The sequence below is a fragment of the Schistocerca gregaria genome, chromosome 1, assembly GCF_023897955.1.
Source record: "Schistocerca gregaria isolate iqSchGreg1 chromosome 1, iqSchGreg1.2, whole genome shotgun sequence".
NCBI lineage: Eukaryota > Metazoa > Arthropoda > Insecta > Orthoptera > Acrididae > Schistocerca > Schistocerca gregaria.
The window spans coordinates 4132474-4153869 of NC_064920.1; the positions used below are offsets into that span (position 1 = coordinate 4132474).

At 42.2% G+C, this 21396-nt stretch overlaps 1 protein-coding gene across 1 annotated transcript in view; it reads right to left on the minus strand.

Annotated features, from left to right (window-relative positions):
• The window catches only part of LOC126284887 (uncharacterized), a 55794-nt gene extending 50405 nt beyond the window's left edge, over nucleotides 1-5389 (minus strand). The window contains exon 1 of the mRNA XM_049984145.1: nucleotides 5283-5389. The gene's annotated coding sequence lies outside the window, so the exon portion shown is untranslated. The remainder of the gene's footprint in view (nucleotides 1-5282) is intronic.
• Between the last annotated feature and the right edge of the window lie 16007 nt (nucleotides 5390-21396).

Consider the following 21396-nt stretch of genomic DNA (forward strand, 5'->3'; position numbering starts at 1 on the left):
ATTTCAAATGTAACGTCCACTGTTCAAAGTGCCGTCAATGCGAACAAGAGGTAACCGAGACGTGTAACCAATGGCACCCCATACCATCACGCCGGGTGTTACGCCAGTATGGCAATGACGAACACACGCTTCCAATGTGCATTCACCGCGATGTCGCCAAACATGGATGCCACCATCATGATGCTGTAAACAGAACGTGGGTTCATACGAAAAAATGACGTTTTGCCACTCGTGCACCCAGGTTTGTCGTTGAGTACACTATCAGAGGCGCTTCTGTCTGTGATGTAGCGTCAAGGGTAACCGCAGCCATGGTCTCCGAGCTGATGGTCCATGCTGCTGCAAACGTCGTCGAACTGTTCCTGCAGATGGTTGTTGTTTTGCAAACGCTCCCATCTGTTGAACCAGGGATCGAGACGTGGCTGCAAGATCCGTTACAGCCGTTACAGTCATCTCTACTGGTAGTGAAACGAGGCTCTTGGGATCCAGCACGGCGTTCCGTATTACCCTCCAGAACCCACCGATTCCATATTCTGCGAATAGTCATTGGATCTCGACCAACGCGAGCAGCAATGTCACGATACGATAAACCGCAATCGCGACAGGCTACACTCCGACCTTTATCAAAGTCGGATACGTGATGATACGCATTTCTCCTCCTTACACGAGGCATCACAACAACGATTCACCAGGCAACGCCGGTCAACTGCTCTTTGTATATGAGAAATCTGTTGGAAACTTTCCTGATGTCAGCACGTTGTAGGTGTCGTCATCGGCGCCAACCTTGTGTGAATGCTGTGAAACGCTAATCATTTGCATATCACAGCATCTTCTTTCTGCCGGTTAAATTTCGCGTCTGTAGCACGTCACGTTCGTGGTGTAGCAATTTTAATGGCCTGTAGTGTAAATACTGCCTCTTGCACCTATCGACCACTCTTTGGACCGCAAGAGCGCATGGAGACAGAGACCTTTTAACTAACATGATACTGTTAATTTTTCACTTGAATGATTCTGATGTGATAATTTGAATTATCTGTTGCATTGTGGAACAGGCTCGCCGAAGCGATCTAAACAACTATTTCTGTTTTATCGGCAGTAGCTTCAATCCAGAAGAATATATGTATGGTGTCGGTGTTTTAGAGCCTAAGAACACGTTACGCACCGGTCACGAAAACGGACAACGGACGGGAGAGCGGTGTGCTGACCACATGCCCCTCCGTATCCGCATCCAGTGACACCTAATGGCTGAGGATGACACGGCGGCCGGCCGGTGTCAGTACCGTAGGGCCATCAAGGCCTGTTCGGATGGTGTTTGTTTTTAAACATAATAAGTAACTAAATGTAGAAGACATGTGGCCAATCCAATGCAAGAACACAGAAAAATATTGTGTGTGTGTGTGTGTGTGTCTGTGTGTGTGTGTGTGTGTGTGTGTGCGCGTGTGCGTGTGTGCGTGTGTGCGAGTGTGTGTACGTAGGCGCACCCTGTGAATGGCAGAGGTGGGCAGTTGTCCCGCCTCCACCCCACGCCCCCTCTTTCCCCCCTCTTTCCCTTCTGGATAAAAAAAAACTTATGATATTCGCAAAACGAACTCTCGTCCTTCCCCACTATACAGGCCGACTTATCAATTCAGTAAGAGTTCGAAAACAGCCAGAGCATTTAATGGATACTGAGTAGCAGATGGTGTTCCCAGAGCCCTTTGTCGTGAAATTTCAAACTCATTTCACCGTCCGCGTATATTCTCCTTTCAGCTGAAATTTCCAAATGGCTTTGGATTCCCAACGCTCTCAGCAGCGTTGTACATTTAATTCATCAGGTTTTTCTCCCTCTTGTTACCAGATAATCTTAAAAACTACTGAAAATGTGATTATAGAAAGAATTAGCATAATCTGAACGTTGGTTCCCTAACACCAAAATAATATGTACATATCTCAGGCAAACTACTTTCTCAGTCACGTATGCTGTAGGTAGGTCTTATAAAGTGGTCACATTTGTATGGTGATTTAATACTTTCCAAATGAATATAGTTTTGCAAACACTATTAGGTTAAGAAATTTCTGAATGTGTGAACAATATACTGGAGGCACATCAGACGTACAGGTAGCAAGAGCGTATCCATGATCTTGGCTGGAGGAAGAGAAGGAAGGGATCACTGGGAGGGGGGGGGGGGGGGGTGTATAGGGGGGATCGATACACTAGTTTTGAGGCGAATAGCGAAGCAGTCCGGATGCTCTCGCTACTTTTGCTGCTAGTCAATGTCCATTGCACGTTCTGCCAACGTTCAGAATTATGCCGAACTAATACGCCTGCCTCTGTGGCAGACAGGATGGAAGTTAGCTTTGGGAAGACTGTTTTACTGTCAAGGAGGAGGTGGGGAGGGGTGGGTGCTGCACCTGCCCCGCAGGGCACCATGACAGGTGAAAGTAGCTACAGAACTCGAAATAGAAGAACAGTCAGTACGATTTGTTACACACACTGCGGTTATGAAGGCTCGTACCGATTAGCATAGAACAAGTAACGAAGGCGTCGAATGCATACGAATGATATTTCCTTTCTCACTCCAGAAGTCTGTCCAAAAAGCGTTATAGGAATGACGGATCCATCATACGATACTCATATCGGATGCAGTTGCAGCAACCAATTAAACCACACGGTAGTCCCAAATGCACGCTGTTTGCCATAGAGTAGAAATATCTGTGGAGTGTGCATTCAGGTGCCCAGAAACATATTCTGTGTTGTCAAGATACATTGCCACCCTAGTCATATGACCTCAGGAAGCCTAAGGTTCATCTGTAAAGAACCCTGTGGGTTTACAATCTGATTACACAGGTTGTAAGACAAATTGTCCTTACATAGGCCGTGCATTTGGTGTTGGCGTTTCGTAGGCGCACTTGGATTAAGCTCTTAGCTTTGAGGAGGAAGAACGGGTGGCATTTACTTTCTTCGCGACAAGTACTACAGCATATATGTACTAATTTTCAGGTTTCTGGGGCAACAGTCATTATTTTTAGATTTTATACTTCCTCTTCTAGTACGTTTTTGCCGTTGTTGCAATGCGACTCGAGTTATAGCAGACCAGTGCGTTTTAAAGTGTCCCGAAAGAAAACACCCTCTTGCTCATTATTTTATTTCAGTTTATTATTTTTCTTCTTTTTTCAGGGTAGCTCGAAATTTTGCTCGACGTATTTATTTAAAGCAGCCGATGTACAAGCGCCCACGAAATTACAGAATAATCAATATGTGAATCAAACAACTTGATAAATGTACTACAAAGCCAGATATGCCCCAAATATAAAAAGTATATACATAGTATCCCAGGACGAATGCTCAGTAGACAAGGATGCTACAGGGACGATCATTCGAAGCAAAAACGTCTAGTGAACAAGTTCTCTACAGAGCATAGCTCAACAGCTATGAGCACTTCCTCGTCTTCTAAACTGTGAAACAAACCTCTTCTACTGCAAACTCTTTACTTCATTTTCAGTGGTGTTAGTCCGGAACAAAACAAAAAAAGTGCAGTAAACATGGATGTGTTGGGAGCTATGAGCAGTTGCTCATCTTCGCTACTGTGAAACATTTCTTCCACTGAGCAGATGCTCATAGCTCTTTAAGGTACGCGTTTTAGACAATTTTTTCTTGTTTTGGTCCATACTATCTCCTTGCAAAATGTTGAAAGCAAAGAGCTTGCAGTAGATTTGTTTAACAGTATCTAAGATGAAGCAGCGCTCATACCTGTTAAGGCATGCATTGTAGAGCCCACATACAATAAAATACAGGACCATTTTTTCACGTTAGAGAGTAAAATATGATAAGTATATTCCAGTTTAAGACAATAAAAGCTACCACAGATGAAGTAGATTTAAGCTATCAGAAACACATCGAAAGGAAGAACGTCATACTCCTATATATTCTCTTTTGAGGCTCATCAGATCAAAAGAAATGGACATTTTTAAGCTATGGGTTTCAGTTGCCTATTATGTGTGTCAACACTGGGATCAACTACGAGTAATGACTGTTGCAGATAGGCAAAGAGATGTTCAACAGTCATACACATTTTACGCGTATAATAACAGGTTTAAAACTGTTATTCAAAAGACAGCTGAAATAACACAACATGTCGAAGAATTCATGAAAGATAAACATATTGTGTTCGCCACATCAAAAGAAATGCTATTTGTTCCAGATGCTCAAATACCAGTAATTTTTTTATGCCTATTACTAATAAACAAATGGTACAAAACGAAGTAAAGACATGTCATATTAAGAATTCGAACTTTGCAGAACGCGTAAACAAATAGCGTTATCTTAAGTCACGTGACATACACAGTTGACATGCGTAGAACGGAGTGCTCACTCCAGAGATATTTCCCCTGTATGCTATTTGACAAAGAGATTATTTCACGTTTGGAAGGGTACAAGCTCTTCCTAACGAAACTTCCTCGATTGGTCATCTTCACATATTGTCCAGATCCAAGCCTCAAAAAGATCTAGTACTGCATGACCACCAAATTTACTGCCTCGTGTTGTTTCATGATTGTAATAGCTGAAACTTTATTTTGATTAACGGTGCAAATTACCTTCACTTGTTGAAGCGGTATCCAATATCTTAACTAGCTAATTTTTTCAGCTACACTGTGGGCAACTGCATTCGTTCGTTGATGAGAGACAAATTCTGTACAGTAGCCTTGGATTGTTAGAGGATGTTTGATTTCCTGGCCTACCATATCCCTTGACGTTACGACTTCAGCATGTTTTCATGTGGTATTATTTTAAAGACCGTCTTTAACAAACTCATATTAAAATTGTCGAAAGTGATAAGGACCTAATCAACAATGTAGTCTTCTCTGTTGATAATGATATATTGCACAAAATCAATCGTTACCCGTGCTGAAAGAAGGATACATATTGTCCCAAACAGAGAGTGATGAAAGCGGTTGCTGCTTATAACTTCACACCAGTTGCAAGTATTACAACGATTTCGAGAATTTTTGAGTTAATAAAAAGCACCAATTTCAGAGATATACCAGTCCTCTTATTTAATAATTGTTTTTGATCCCTGTCACAGGCATCCATAATTAATCACAGATGAAAAATCGTTTATTATCAGTCAGCTGGAATCAACGATACCCTTTGACATCTATGTTATGAAAGAAACAACCTTCGGAATGTCACGTAGGTTTACAATATAGTGAAGCAATTTCGCACTTTGAACATACTACCTTACGTCTGCGACCAACAACAAGTTAAAGCCAGTGACTTACTACCGAAGAAGTCGCAACGTACTCACCAGAGCTTCAACTGGTACAACTGTGATAAAGACTGAACCAGTATACATTTCTGCGTGTCTTTATATAAGCTCTGCCTAGTGAAGCTACGAGCCAATGGCAGGTGCGCTTCCGTGGAAAAAAGCACAAGGCCTCGACGCAACTTGGCAGCGAAAGCGACCGCCATTGGTCGCTTCTCCGCGAGCTGCGGCGGGGAACACGCGCCGTCATCTGTCTTCTCTTCTCCTCGTGCTCACGCCGGCGTCGATAGCTCATGTTTTGCAATGCGTTATCGATTGCCTGGCAGCGACACACTAACTTTCCTTATTACGCACTTGCGATGACATCAACAACTGTTGGATGGATTTTTTTGTTTTCTTGAAGAATAAAGTTTTTTTCGATCATTTTCTAGCATTCTAAAAACGTTCGCTCAGTATACAGTTGCATCAGGGCTTTTTGCATGCTTCTCGTCTTGCTGTTTGTCGCCGTATAAATACAACCACTTAACAAATGCAACAGCTAAACAATAATTTAACTCACAACTCCTGGGAAACACTATGATAGTTATTACTTTTCTCTCACTATTATTTAAAGAAATAAGATATACGTCCGTGTAATGCGAAATTAAAACTGACACATTGCAGTAATAAGACTATTTCGTCTTTCTTAGTGCTACAGAGAGCCGTTAAACACACTGTTTCTACAGCAAGCACACAAAGAAGACTCATCGTGGGAATCGATGGGTATCTAGAGAAGGGAAAACTTGGCCTGCGATAACCAACGCGCTCTGAACCGGCGGCAGAAGAGTGCTACGTTTTATGCGTGTGTTTTACAGTCGCACGTAACTTAACCTCTGCGAGCGGTCGTTTAGCAGCTACAGTGATAGGGAGTACACCCACGCTCCAGTCGGTGATGAGTGGTTAATGAAGGCTATGAAATCGTTGTTCTGCAGTTCCTGTCGAAACTTTAGCGGTCTCTCCATTCAGTTATGTCACCAAATATTGCTAAATTATTATGACTGCAAGAATTGTAATTTAAGATAAAATCAGATTGTTCCTATTATTTTGTGTTTCAGTAGTTAAATTAGTTTGCTGAAATGGTTATAAATATGTATTTAATACATTCCAACATAAGAAATAAAACGATACATATCCCTCAGGAGTGCACGATTGATTTGGCTGAGATATACGATGTTCTCAGCGTGCGGGCTATTTCATCCATTACAACCTAATCTACAGCTACAATTATACACTGCGAACGACTATGAAATGCAAGACGGAGGGCAACTCCAAATGAATCAGTTGTTAAGTCTTCGTCCCATTCCAATGAACTATGCCTCGCGATAAGACTTAATGACTGAACTTCTCTGTGAGAGCTGTTATTAGTCTAAACCTGTGAGTTTGTTGTTTATTCCTAGATTCTTCACTTAAAGCTTGTGAAATCACAGGTATTTACTCCGCCCGCTAAAAGAACGTATTTAAGAGGAAATAGTGTCAAATTTAAATTTTCTTTGTTTTGTGTACTTGCTGTAGTGTCCGTTCTTGTACGTAACATAACTGAATGTTAGCGCCCCAGCATGTTCTTGAAAATACTTCGTGTTATCTGGAGTCCCGATAATCGCGACATAACCCGAAATTTTGCTTAACATAAACACAAAAATTCTATTCAAGTTTATTGATAGTGCAAATATTCGTTTAAAAAAGGCAGCTACTAGTTTCATCAGCGTCTATTGTCGCAATAAAAGTGTAATTAAACGTTTCTAAATCGTATTTAACTAATACATTTCGTACTGTTTTCTAGTTAGATAGACGCGATCTAGGCCTAAATTTTCCATGTCATAAACGTTTAAAAACCTGAACAAACGCCGGACGCGGTGGTCTCGCGGTTCTAGGCGCGCAGTCCGGAACCGTGCGACTGCTACGGTCGCAGGTTCGAATCCTGCCTCGGGCATGGATGTGTGTGATGTCCTTAGGTTAGTTAGGTTTAAGTAGTTCTAAGTTCTAGGGGACTGATGACCACAGCAGTTGAGTCCCATAGTGCTCAGGGCCATTTGAACCATTTGAACCTGAACAAACACGCATGATAATGTAAATTCACTAAAAGCAAGATAATTACTAATTCATTCTTCTGTCATTGTATCTGTAAATCAGCTCAAAAACAACAACAACTGCACGTAAGACCTTTGTGTCGTTTTTGTTTACACACAGCCAATCTTGCGTTCTTGACAAATTTAAAATATTCTTTACACATAATTATTCTTTCGAAACCGACCTTGAGTGAGAAATGTGAGGGCTGTTATAGGCTAATGAGTAGAAGAATTTGTTGCCAGTCTTGTAGGAAATACTTTCACTGGGGGGAGGGGGGGGGGGGGAGAGGATGATCCTGGAACTGCAGCGAATGCGTTAGGAATATTTTGATTGGGGAACAGGAAATGAAAATCTGTACCCTTCAGGCACAGCTGGAGGAAGCAAGGAAGGAACTGATAAGGATCAAGGGAGATAGCAGGGAGTAGGGTGGTTGGGAACTGGCAGCTGGTAGGAGGATAGGAAGAAAGAGAACGCGATCTAACAGTTTTATCATCAACACCAAAAACAGGTATCTACCACTGACAGAGTTATGTGGAGAAGAGCCTCAGCTAGAATAAGGAGCAGGAAATGTGCAGCACACTTCAACCAAGGCCAAGAAGCCTATGAATGTACAAAGTGTTAGGTAGAAGAAAGTGGTGCTACTAGGTAGTAGCAATGGGTGAGGTGTAGGCCCTCAGTTACAAGAAAGTTTAGGTGCAATGTACCAGGCCACCAGTATCTTCAAGCCGAATGCAGGGCTAATTCATGTGACAGAGGACTAAGGGTTTATGTAAGAACTTTACAAAAGAGGACCATGTAGTGGTAGTGGGTGGAGCGGGAAACAGTTTGGACAGGGATTGGGCATATGACGTAGGTGGTGACCTGGACAAGGTAGCTTCCTGATTCATGGCAGCAACATACACTTTGTTGAGCTGTTGTGGCATCATGATCGACCACACCTTGATGGAACTGTGAGGCGAATCAGTGTAGGGTTAGGGATGGCTCTGAGGACAGCCAGCTTTGCTCATGTTTCTCTGGTGCCCACTGGGACTATCAGCAGATGGGCTTCCACTAGGCATGGCCTGCACCTAAACAGGACTGGGAAGGGAAGATTGGTACAGCTGATTCATGAAAGTATAGGGGGTAGATCTCGGGCCTCAGATGGTCAAATACCTGTAGTCACAGGTAGGAAAAGCAGGTCTTTTTTAGGATAAATCCAGACAACAGGTTCCCCTGCCTAAACAGTATCTCTAGCAAATTAAAAAATACTGAAACAATCACTCACAAGACGGATTTTAACACTTCAAAAATCACACATACCAGACGTCACAAAGAAAAGCAAACCATTCGAAAGAGTAACATGGAGCATTTCACAGACTTAACAATCCTCCATCAAAACACGCAAATAATAAAAAATAAAATAAACTATTAGAAGTTGAGCTCCAATCTTTGAACTGCACTGTAGTTTGTGTTACTGAACACTGGTGTAGAGACACAGAAATCCAATTCGTAGTATTATCATTGTATGAAAGGGCAAACTCTTACTGCAGAACTGCTTCAAGGGGTGGAGGATCATGCATTTATATCAGAATAGTAACGCAGTTCAAATCAAGACATAACCTCAGTACAGTAAGTGAAGACAAACACTTGAAACATCAGCTGTTGAATTAACAGGGCTTAATGTCACCAAGAAATTACTCATTTTGGGTGTGTATATATCTCCCAGTGGTAGTGTGGACACATTTTTCAATAAATTAACGAAGTTCTAGAGAAAGTCTCATGTACAAAGGTCAATTCTGTTTGGGGATATTAACATCAACACAAATATCATAAATGAATCCAGCACCAACCTCATAAATATCCCTAAAAGTTTTGGAATGTTCCTATTGGTCAACAGTGCAACAAGAGTTACTACAATGACTGCATTAGTAATTGACCATGTGGCCACAAATATGGACAGGGAAAGATGTGATGTAGCTGTAAAAGATCTTGGACTATTAGACAATCTCTGTTAAACAACAACAGTAAAATCAGGCATCGAATAGTTCCACAAACTACAAGACTGCAAACGACATCCATCACAAATCAAAATAAAACAATTTTCAAAAGAACTACCAAAACAAAGCTGGGATGAAGTGTATAAGGAAATGAATGTGAATATGAAATTCTCTTAATTCTCTACATTATTTAAACTGAATTCTGAAAAGGCATTTCCAAAAGTATAATGTCTGTATCAACATCTCACAAAAAGTGATGGATAACAGCAGCACTTAAATACCTCAGTTCCACAAGAAAGAGTCGCAATGATCCAGAATTCTTAAATTTCTATCAGAGAAACAAAAAGATCTATAGGAAACTGCTGACTGCTGCAAAAAGTCATTTAATGACAGAATAATATATAATGCAGAGAACGTTATAAATGGGATGGAATGGGATGTTATAAAAAATTAAACAGGGAGAGGCAAACAAACGCAGAATAACATACTGCTAAGGGAGGGGGTAAAGTAATAACTGATCCACAACATGTGGCAAGAATTTTTTAAGTATTGTAGAGAGGTTATAAAACCTTCCACAAAGCAAATGCAACACCTATAAATAATGTTCCACTAAATATAATGATGTTACTTCCAACTACAGAGAATGAAGTAAGTACAATAAAAAAATTAAAAAATAAAAAGTCAGTAGGCTTTGATGAAGTTCAATGTGTGTATTGAAACAATGCATAGGTATTATACAAGGCCCCTTAACAAATATAATAAACGAATTCTTCACATTAGGGATATTTCCAGAGCAGTTAAAACAGGCATGAGTTGTACCTTTGCTTAAGAAAGTTAATGCAGAAGGCATAGAAAATTACCAGCCCATTTCCCTGGTATCACCAATCTCAAAAATAAAAGTAATTATGAAAGACAGATTAATGATTTACCTGAATAAATATAGTTATTTAAACGAATCACAGTTTGGTTTCCGAAGTGGCAAAAACATGGAGTCAGCCATAGCAGTATTCACAAAAGTTGTACTTGATGATGATGATGCGTGTGTCACAGTCATACTATTGGATCTTTCTAAGGCCTTTGATACATTTGACCACAAGATTCTAATAAATAAGTAAGAAGCATTGGGCATAAGAGGGATAGTTAATGAATGGTTTCAATCATACCTAGCGGATAGGGTACAAAGAGTAGAGGTAACACATAGTTCAAAGAGATCTGAACATTCAGTAAAACACTTATCATAACCAAAATACATTAATATAGGGGTTCTGCAAGGTAGCATATGAGGACCAATAGTATTCCTGATATACGTGAATGGCTTTCCGAGTAGTGTTACTCATGGTAAAAAATTCTCTTCTCCGATGACAGCAATATTATAGTCACTGAGAGAACAAGAGAACCCCTTGCAGAGAAAGCAAATGAACCTCACAAGGAAGTTTACGATTGGTCAATAAGCAATAAAGTGACATTGAACATAAAGAAAACTAATGCCATGAATTTCAGTTTGAAAGTGAAAAATGACATTGTTAAATTAAATGTAGATGGCACCTCTATAGACTGTATAACAAATGCAAAATTTCTGAGAATGAATATTGATTCTCATTTGAAGTTGTGTGAACACACAAAGGTACTTGCAAATAAAATGTCACCAGCATGTTATGTCCTTAGACTCCTATCATCACTGTGTAACATGCAGTGTCTTTTAGTTACATACATTCATATATACACTCAGTTCTTAACTATTGCATTTTTTTGGGGGGGGGGCATCAAATATATGAACACAATTTTCAAACTCCAGAAAAGAGCCATAAGAATAATAACCAAAAGTAGTAGTCAAGATCATTGTAATGGTCTGCTCGAGACAATGGGGATTTTAACTTCTCCAGGTCAATACATTTTCCAGTCAGTTGTACACATCAAAAATAACATTGGTAATAACTGCACAAACAGCTCTGTCCACGACCATTGACCAAGAGCTAGACACAACTTATATTTACCAAGAAAAAATAAACATAAAACTCAAAATAGCGTTTTCTACCAAGGAATAAAGCTGTATAATAAATTACCAAATGACAGTAAAGAAATTACAAAAATACACATATTTAAAAAGGCAGCTAAAAGGTATGTATTATGCAGTGCATTTTATAGTACATTGAAGGATTACTTAGATAAAACAGAGTAGGGTTCGGTAAAAAGTTTTACTCAAATAAATAATAATAGTGATTATAAAACATCCAACATTCCACATAACACCTTCACACTATGTTTTTTCCTATTTTTTTCCTTTTCTAGAAATACTTACCCCCAAGCTATGAATAGCGCAATACTAACACCTCTTCCTCTTTCTGAGCTCAACATCTCACTCATTATGGAGGGATGCTGACTCAGCTTTTCAGGATAGCAAATGAGAAGTAGCAGTACAGAAAATGGCCCAGATATCACCAGTGTGTGTGTGTGTGTGTGTGTGTGTGTGTGTGTGTGTGTGTGTGTGTTTGTGTTTGTGAGTGAAGTGTAATGAAACTATGTGTGTATAGTGTGTGCAGTGACTGGTAGTGAGACATGAGTGAACAGTGTGGCATTACATTATTTAATAAGTTCGTAAAAAAAAAAATATTATATACCAGGAGTAAATCTAATGATTGTCTCTAATTAGAAGTCTGTAAATATATGTGTATACGAATTAGCTTATTTTAAATTGGTCTAAACTTGTAAATACTTTGACATGTCTTATATCCTTGTAAAAAGAGATTTACAGATGAGTAAAGCTACTACTACTACTACTACTACTTTGCAGAGTGACAGTCGTGGAATAGTTAGCATCTATCCTCAAGCATATGCCAGTTCAGTTTTATCCGTGATGCACCTCCATGTGTCTAACAAACCTGTGACTATTCGTGTTGCTCTTCTTTGAGTGACTGTTCGCTATCAGTCCCAAACAGTTGAGCAATGTTGTAAGATGGGTCGCACAGGTGTTTTTAAGCAACCGCTTTGCAGACTGATTGCATTTTCCTGGTATCCTATCAAAGGACGGAAATCTGTGACCTGCCTTATGCACAACTGTGCCAATGGTATCGTTCCATTCCGTATCCCTAAAATGTGGTACACCCTACTACTTTTTATGATTCAGTGATAGGGTAGTAACAGGATACTACGTCTCCTCGTTTTGTGAAGTACACACTTTTACATGTCTAAACATATAAACCAAGTACCAATCATGGCATCACTTAGAAGTCTTATCAAACTGCGACCGTATGCTTCCTTTCTTTAAAGATATCATCTGACAAAGATCTCAGGCTACTATTAATATCTGCGAGGTCATTAATATGCAACATGAACGGGAAGGGTCGCAAGACGTTTCCCTGGGCTACCCCCAAAGTTACTTCTACAGCTGTCCATATCTCTCCATGCAATATAACATGCTGCGCTCACCCTGCTAAGAAATCCAGTCACAGATTTTGCTTGGTACCCTATACCATACCATTATATTTTCGTAAATATTGGAGAACTGCCCAGAGTTTGTCCCGAGAAGCTTCACAGTTCGACTCTGAAGCTAAGTGAAGAATACTGTTTATATTTACATTCAGCAGGAGAACTATGCAGATCATTGCGGACAATGCTTGGTGTTTGATGTCTATTACGAAGTTTGTTTTTGGCTATGTTCATCTTATCTGAAATTCGCTCAGATTCCACTTCTTCCACTGATTAAGAATTCCGATGATTGGCATTATTTCAGTTAAGTTCCGTATGTAAGGGGTCGTCCACAGGCGACGAAATAATTAGCAATTTGGTCGATGGCACAAACTTTTTTTCAGTGCTTTGTGTGTTGATACGAACACGAGAGTTGGGTCAGACTGAATAGATTCCACTGGAATCAGCACACAGCACGGGAATGGTTTTTTGACAGACTCACAAAAACGTTTATGCTAACGGCTGCCTGGCCTTCTTTTTGCGCCTCAGAGGGTACATAGGTCTCCATTTAATGCTTGGTCGAAGTCCACATTAAAAATGGATCACCACTGAAAAGCATGAAGGAGGGAAGCGGCCCCAGTCTGTTTAAGAAACCATCCTGGTTTTACGCCCGGAAAAATCTAAATGAGCCTCTACGTAAGCAGGATGATTCCATCATGATATTACAACTTTCAAGCATGATAGACAAGGGTAAATGCATCAGTTATTTGAGCTAAATGGCCCTGTTCCGGAAACGACCAAGTAGAAAGGTATGAGAGCAAATTTTTCTGACTCCTCTGACACTGTACTTCCTCTACTGCAACCTCTTTGCTTTCCATATTTTGGGAGGAGGTAGTACGGACCAAAAGAAGAAAAAATTGTCCGAAAACATGGGCTCTAAGATTCATACCTTAAGAGCTACGAGGATTCGTTCAGTAGAAGAGATGCGTTTCACAGAAGCAAAAATGAACAAGTGCTTATAGCTCTTAAGGTGTGAACTTTAGAGCCCATATTTACTTGACACTTTTTTCTTGTATTGGTCCGTACTACCTCCTCCCAAAGTACGAAATGCAATTAGCTTGCAGTAGAACAGGCGCACTGTCATAGGTATCAGAACGATTTTCTCTTGTAAATTTTTACTCGGTCTTTACCACACTAGCGTCCCTTATCTCCAGTTTACACATTTATCCTTCTCTGTTATCCCTGAAAGATTGCAACAACGTCATGGAGTCAGGATGCATATTCTGGAAGCTACAATAGGGACTACTAGCAATTTTCTATCCTATTCCATTTTCGTACTGTCTGAAGGGAAAATGACTGTCTGTACATAATCTGTCATTATCTGCAAGTTAGATATGCGATGGAGGCAGCAGTACTGTAGAACACCCTTCCTCGCATAATGGTTATCTAAAAGTTTCGCGATAACACTGTCACATTTCCTTCAAATATTTCCGTTCGGGTGCGTTTTGGCATCTCTGTTAGACACGGGATACACAGAGAGTGCGAATGCTCGTCGCCGTGTTAGCGAAACCGAGAGTCAGCTCTCCTTCACTAGATTGTGTTCATCATACGAACAAACGTGGTGTACACATTACACCATGTATTCTTCCGTGTTTGCTGGAATCTCATTGGATTCCATTTCACGTGGAGCGGACGCCCAGCTGTCTCGAGTAGAGTCAACGATGGTAAGGATACGTTTTACGCTGTGAGTTGCGCGCATGTCGACTGAGCGACAACAAATCATAGTATAAATCCAATATTTAATGACCCTTCGAGTCATGATGCCAAGTTGCTTGCATTTAATAGAGTGGGGTCTGATTCAACTAACAGGAAGTGGTAAACTAGACGAATAATAAATGAAACAGGAGTTGAAGGTATAAAAAACTGTTTGAGGAATACAGACCGGAAAGGTGTATACAATTCACCCAGGTTAAATGAAACACATAACTGTTTCTCTAATACGATTATATGTCACATTGAAAACCGCTGCCCTAAGAAAGTAGTCAAAGCAATTAGATTAAATGTTTCAAAACTTTGGATTACAAAAGGAATAAAACTATCTCGTGAAACAAAAAGAAGAAGTACTTAATGTTAAGGGAAAACGATGACTACAGAACTAAATCACATTACAAATTATATTGTAAAACTCTAAAAAAAGTAATCATATTCTCAAAATGTATTTATTTTCGAGAAAAAATAAATGCCTCTAATAACAAGTAAAAACTATATGGAACATAGTAAAAAGTGAAACAGGAAAAAGTAATCAGGCAAATGAAATTAGGTTAAATGTAAATAATGAGTTGAATACCTCCAAAATTGCAGACAATTTCAACAACTTTTTCCTTTCAGTAGCAGACAACTTAGTTTTGCACAGTTCCTCTGAAGACACCTTAATACTTTTAAAAAATGCATTTCTGCAGAAGTTTGACAAAATTCAACTATATCCTACCTCACCGAAAGAGATTTCTAATATTATTAGCTCTCTTAAAAACAAATGTTCCAGTAGTTATGATTAAATCAGCACTATCATAATTAAATGTTGCTCCTCAGAACTTTGTCAAACCATTACACAAAAAAGCAGACAAATCATCAGTGTAAAATTTCTGCGCATTTCATTATTGGCAATATTTTCAAACAGAAAAATATTCTCATTTGCAATCAGTTTGGATTTTAAAAAGGATTGTCAACTCATCAAGCTATATTCACTTTTACAGATGATATATTAGAATCAGTAAATTTAAAGTTATTACCACTTGGAATATTCTGTGATCTGGTTAAAGCTTTTGAATGTGTTAAGCATGATATCCTTATACGAAAGTTAAAATATTGTGGGATAACAGCAGTAACAGGCTCATGCTTCTCATCCTATCTTTTTTCCAGAAAACAGTGTGTGTCTGTATCAGGCTTACCACATAGCAATAGTCATTCGAAATATGAAACAATCAGACAATGGGTGCCCCAGCGCTCTATTTTAGGTCCCTTGTTGTTCCTATTATATACATTACTGGCCATTAAAATTGCTACACCAAGAAGAAATGCAGATGATAAACATGTATTCATTGGACAAGTATATTATACTAGAACTGACATGTGATTACATTTTGACTCAATTTGGGTGTATAGATCCTGAGAAATCAGTACTCAGAACAACATCTCTGGCCGTAATAACGGCCTTGATATGCCTGGGAACTGAGTCAGAGTTTGGATGGCGTGTACAAGTACAGCTGCCCAGGCAACTTCAACAGATACCACAGTTTATCAAGAGTAGTGACTGGCGTATTTTGACGAGCCAGTTGCTCGGCCACCATTGACCAGAAGTTTTCAATTGGTGAGAGATCTGGCGAATATGCTGGCCAGGGCAGCAATCGAACATTTTATGTATCCAGAAAGGCCCGTACAGGACCGGAAACATGCGGTCGCGCATTATCCAGCTGAAATGTAGGGTTTCGCAGGGATCGAATGAAGGGTAGAGCCACGGGTCGTAACACATCTGAAATCAAACGTCCACTGTTCAAAGTGCCGTCAATGCGAACAAGAGGTGACCGAGACAGGTAACCAATGGCACCCCATACTATCACGCCGGTGATACGCCAGTGTGGCGATGACGAATAAACGCTTCCAATGTGTGTTCACCACGATGTTGCCAAATCCGGATGCGACCATCATGATGCTGTAAACAGAACCTGGATTCATCCGAAAAAATAACGTTTTTCCATTCGTGCAGCCAGGCTCGTCGTTGAGTACACCATCGTAGGCGCTCCTGTCTGTGATGCAGCGTCAAGGGTAACTGCAGCCATTGTCTCCGAGCTGATAGTCCGTGATGCTGCAAACGTCGTCGAACTGCTCGTGCAGATGGTTGTTATCTTGCAAACGTCCCCATCTGTTCACTCAGGGATCGAGACGTGGCTGCACGATCCATTACAGCCATGCGGATAATATGACTGTCTTCTCGACTGCTAGTGGTACGAGGCCTTTGCGATCCACCACGGCGTTCCGTATTACCCTCCTGAACCCACCGATTCCATATTTTGCGAACAGTCATTGGATCTTGACCAAAGCGAGCAGCAACGTCGCGATACGATAAGCCGCAATCGCGATAGGCTACAATCCGACCTTTAACAAAGTCAGAAACGTGATGGTACGCGTTTCTCCTCCTTACACGAGGAATCACAACAATGTTTCACCAGGCAACTCCGGTCAACTGCTGTTTGTGTATGAGAAATCGGTTGGAAACTTTCCTCATGTCAGCACGTTGTAGATGTCGCCACCGGCGCCAGCCTTGTGTGAATGCTCCGAAAAGCTAATCATTTGCATGTCACAGCATCTTCTTCGTGTCGGTTAAATTTCGCGTCTGTAAATGGCTCTGAGCACTATGGGACTCAACTGCTGTGGTCATTAGTCCCCTAGAACTTAGAACTACTTAAACCTAACTAACCTAAGGACATCACACACATCCACGCCCGAAGCAGGATTCGAACCTGCGACCGTAGCAGTCGCACGGTTCAGGACTTTGCGCCTAGAACCGCGTCGCTTCTGTAGCACGTCATCTTCGTGGTGTAGCAGTTTTAATGGCCAGTAGTGCAGTATTGTATTGAAAAACAACAGTGATGAAAATTGCCAACATATACACAAGGTAATGTTTCTTCGTGTGATATGTCTGACGCAAAGAGGTATTTGAGTGATTTCACCGTATAGTTAAATATTGAAGCTACTAAACGTGTTATTTATAGGTTCCGTAGACTGGTGATGTCTTCCTTTTCCAGATCTGAGAAATACATTTCATTAGTGGAACTGTCATGTGCTACATTGAAAACGAGTCGATCGCCAACAGAATCCACGAACTCATCCAAGTGCCACATTGTCTCCTCTTCTTTTGGCATGCCGTTCTGTGTCCTGCCAACGTTCGGCAGTGACGTGTGACAAAAGGTTCGTTCATTAATTGCATTACGTCCATTCTCGCGACATATCTCCCAACTTAGCTCCAGATCAGTTCTAATTTGTTGGGTTCATACTGCAATGTTATGGTAATTTTGCTTGCAGTATGCTATTAAAAAGAAGAAGACGTGCATTTTTCGTTAGAATGATGAATAGATCTGTGGTTATTACCATATGTTTGATGAATTTTACACTTAAAAGATTTAGGTATTTCAAACTGAACTGAAAAAGGAAGACCAACACAGGATTTGTACCATCGAACTATGAATTGTGCTGAGTTTTCATTCTAATTGCTACCGATTCAGCCATACATCCGATTTTCAAAGCTCTGTTAACCATCCATGATCCTGGCACGGATACTGTCACCGCATGGAACCTATCCTGCGAGTACAGAAGCTTTTAACCGGTGCACCACTGCTGGTTTACTGTAATCCTCGCAACCTCACATTGACGATGCGAGACAGAAATTGATATGTGATTGCATTCTGCAGGCTGAAGTCCGACTTCTCCTCATGAGACTAATGCCCCCTCAGGAGCTGTCTCTCCACTAGGCGGGTGCTGGGCTACTGCATAAGCCTCAAGGACATTGTCGAAGTCATTCCCCTAGCGTACGTCTATGATCGTGGTGCAGCTGTGGTCACAGCATGGAACCTCTCCTGGGAGTCCAGAGCTTTAAATCGATGCAGCGCTGCCCGTTTTCTGTAACCCTGCAATCTCACATTGACGGTTAGACACAGAAATTGCTTCGCGATTGGATACTGCAGGCTGAATTCCGATTTCTCTTCAACAGGTTACGCTGCCCTCAGAAGCTGTCTCGCCATTAGGCATAAGCCTCAAGGACATTGTCGGAGTCATTCTGCTAACGTATGTATATCGCTAGCTCTGCTACGGTCACCCCACAGAACCTCTCCTGGGGGTCCAATAGCCTTTAACCTATGCACCGCTGCCCATTTAGTGTAACCCTCGCAACTCGAAATTGACGATGCGCCACAGAAAATACTAAGCGACTGCATACTGCTGGGTCCATGCCGACTTGTCTCCGAGAGACGAATGCCCCCTCTGGGTTTGTCTAGGCATTAGGCGGGTAAATAACTCTCAAGGAAGTTGTTGGCATCATTATGATAGTGTACACCTATGATACTACTACGGTTAGGGTCACCACATGTAATCTCTCGTGGGATAAAAGGATGGGGCCCTCCACGCCCACACCAAAGTGGCGACCAAACCAAAGTTCTACCGTCACCTCTGTATAACATGTTAGTTTTTGAATCAGGAGTCAAAGGATGCGGTCTGTGATGTTATCCGTGCGTCTGGGTAAGATTACTCATTGACGTGGTGCATCAGGAGATAGAAAGTGGACGAAAGCGATCGAAGGGTAGCAAAGGAAAAAAAGTGCCAAGGGAAGAGCCAAGGGGAGAAAACCTCCACGACAGTAGGACGGGTAGTAAGGGCAGTAGCGGCGTGTTAGCGGCTACAGTGCATACAAGGTGAGGTCAAGTTTGAGTGAGGTACTGTGCATCGTTACCTACGTCGCTGCGTGTTGGTTACAGCTGGGTCAGTCCGGGTGCTGCGGCGGGGCTCGTGTGTAGTCACCTGGGCCCGCTGCAGTGGCTACGTCCCTGCAACAAAGGAATTCAGTGTGGCAACGCATGCGCCCTCTACTGCGCCGTGTCGTCAGTGACTCGGCACAGCTTCATCAGGCTGGAGCAGAACGGCGGCAGGCGGCCGTTGGGCGTCCCCTACAGCATGGCGCAGCTCGGCAGCATGTGAGCCTCGAGCAGCTCCGCTTCTCAGCGTCGGAGAAATGCAGGCCGTTCGCTCGCGCTTGCGCGGTGAAGGCTGCCTCTTTGGCTTCTCACAAGGGGAAGGCCTCAGACACGGCCAACCGATTCGGCTCAAATTTGACAGGTCGCTTGCATATATCCTAAAACGAAGGAATCTGAGATATTTTGGGTCAACAACCCCGCGTTTTTAAGAAAATCACCCATAAAGGTAATGACAAGGAATCCATTCAAAATTGGCGGGATCGATAGATAATTGTAAATAGAGCATTTTTTCCCCTAGGTGTGGGACCCGAAAACGTATACTTTTCCAGAAATCGAAGTACGAAATGGTTCAAATGGCTCTGAGCACTATGGGACTTAACTTCTGAGGTCATCAGTAGCCTAATTCTAGGGGACTGATAACCATAGATGTTAAGTCCCATAGTGCTCAGAGCCATTTGAACCATTTTTTGACTTCTATGAGGCTCGTGGTGGGCACCTTCACTCTTCTAGGTTCACAACTACAATATGACGAAGCGGCAACCGGGACAACATAACTCTCCTCTGTCCCGTGCCTCGCTGTAAACAAGCGTCGCGCGGTTGGCTGTCTGTGGTCCCTCGTGAGGAATTCGCAGTACTCTTAGTCGGAGTTGTTTTCATGTGACAAGGCTTCAAAGTTTCATACTTTACTAACTCAGGGCGTCTCGGAAATTAGTTTTCCTACCTTATTATTATCATTCCCTATTGATATATTTACCTTATTAACCCTCCTATCCCTATCAATTGAGATATGGAAAAATACAAACGAAAGGAATGACATCCGCTAGGTTTCTTCGAGATTCGAACCCGGGTTTTCCGATTCCCAACCGCTTACCTCGTCCGTTGCGCTATCGGTGCTGCCGGCGAAAAGCGTTTACTATGTGTGTACAGAAGAGGCAGTTGTAAAAGTTTCTTTCCTCGATTTCTGGAAAAGTTTGTGTTGGGGGACCCCATACCAGATGATGAAAAATGCTCTATTTAGAATTGTCTATCGATCCCTCCACTTTTGAGTCGATTGCTCGTCATAACCTTTAGGGGTGGTTTTCCCAAAATTGCGGGGGTGTTGACCCAAAATATCTTAGATTCCTTCGTTTTAGGTTGTACACAAGCGCCCTGCCAAATTTGAGCCGAATCAGTTGGCCGTGTCTGAGGTTTTCCCCTTGTGAGTCCCTTGCGGGGGCCGCCTGCACGGCGGTCGGCGTTGCAACCGATACCGCTGGGGCGGCGATTGTCTTCTTTGCACCTTTCACCTGCGGTGCTGCTGGGGAGGACACTGGGGCAGGCACGCGAACGTCCTTCGGCGCGGTCGCAGGAGTGTTCGCAGGGGTTCGAACCCCCTCTGCTGCACGGAGGCCTTTGGTAAAGATTGCAAGCAGTTGCCTCTAGGCATCCTCCTCCTCTGTAGCCACGGCGGCTGCGAAGGCAGCCCTCTCTGCCGCCGCGACGGCTTTGGGGGCTGCAGTGGCCTCCCTCACGGCGTTACCGAGTTCGAGGCCACATTTCTCCTCGGGGCCGCAAGCCGCATCCCGACTGCTCGCCTCTGGGCGGTCGCCGCTGCCCCCGGCAGGTGGGGCTGCTTCTGCGTTGTCCCTCAGGTGGGCCGGGCTGGTCTGCGCCCTACGTCGTTGTCGACGTCGTCTTTTCTTCCCCTGCGTAGGTACGGCAGCGGACGCCTCGCCGTCTTCGGCACGGCTGCGGCTCGAGAAAGCTAGAGAACCTGTATAGGGAGAGAGTGGCCATAGCTCAAGTTGCCCGTGATTGGTTGACTAGGTTCGGCAGAAAAATGGCGCTAAACGTCTCTCGCGCTTCCTGTGCTCGCCGTGCTTTTGAGTTGAAGTTCAGAGGACTTTTGGAAACAATTAAAAGGTATTTGAATTATTGACAGACTTGTTA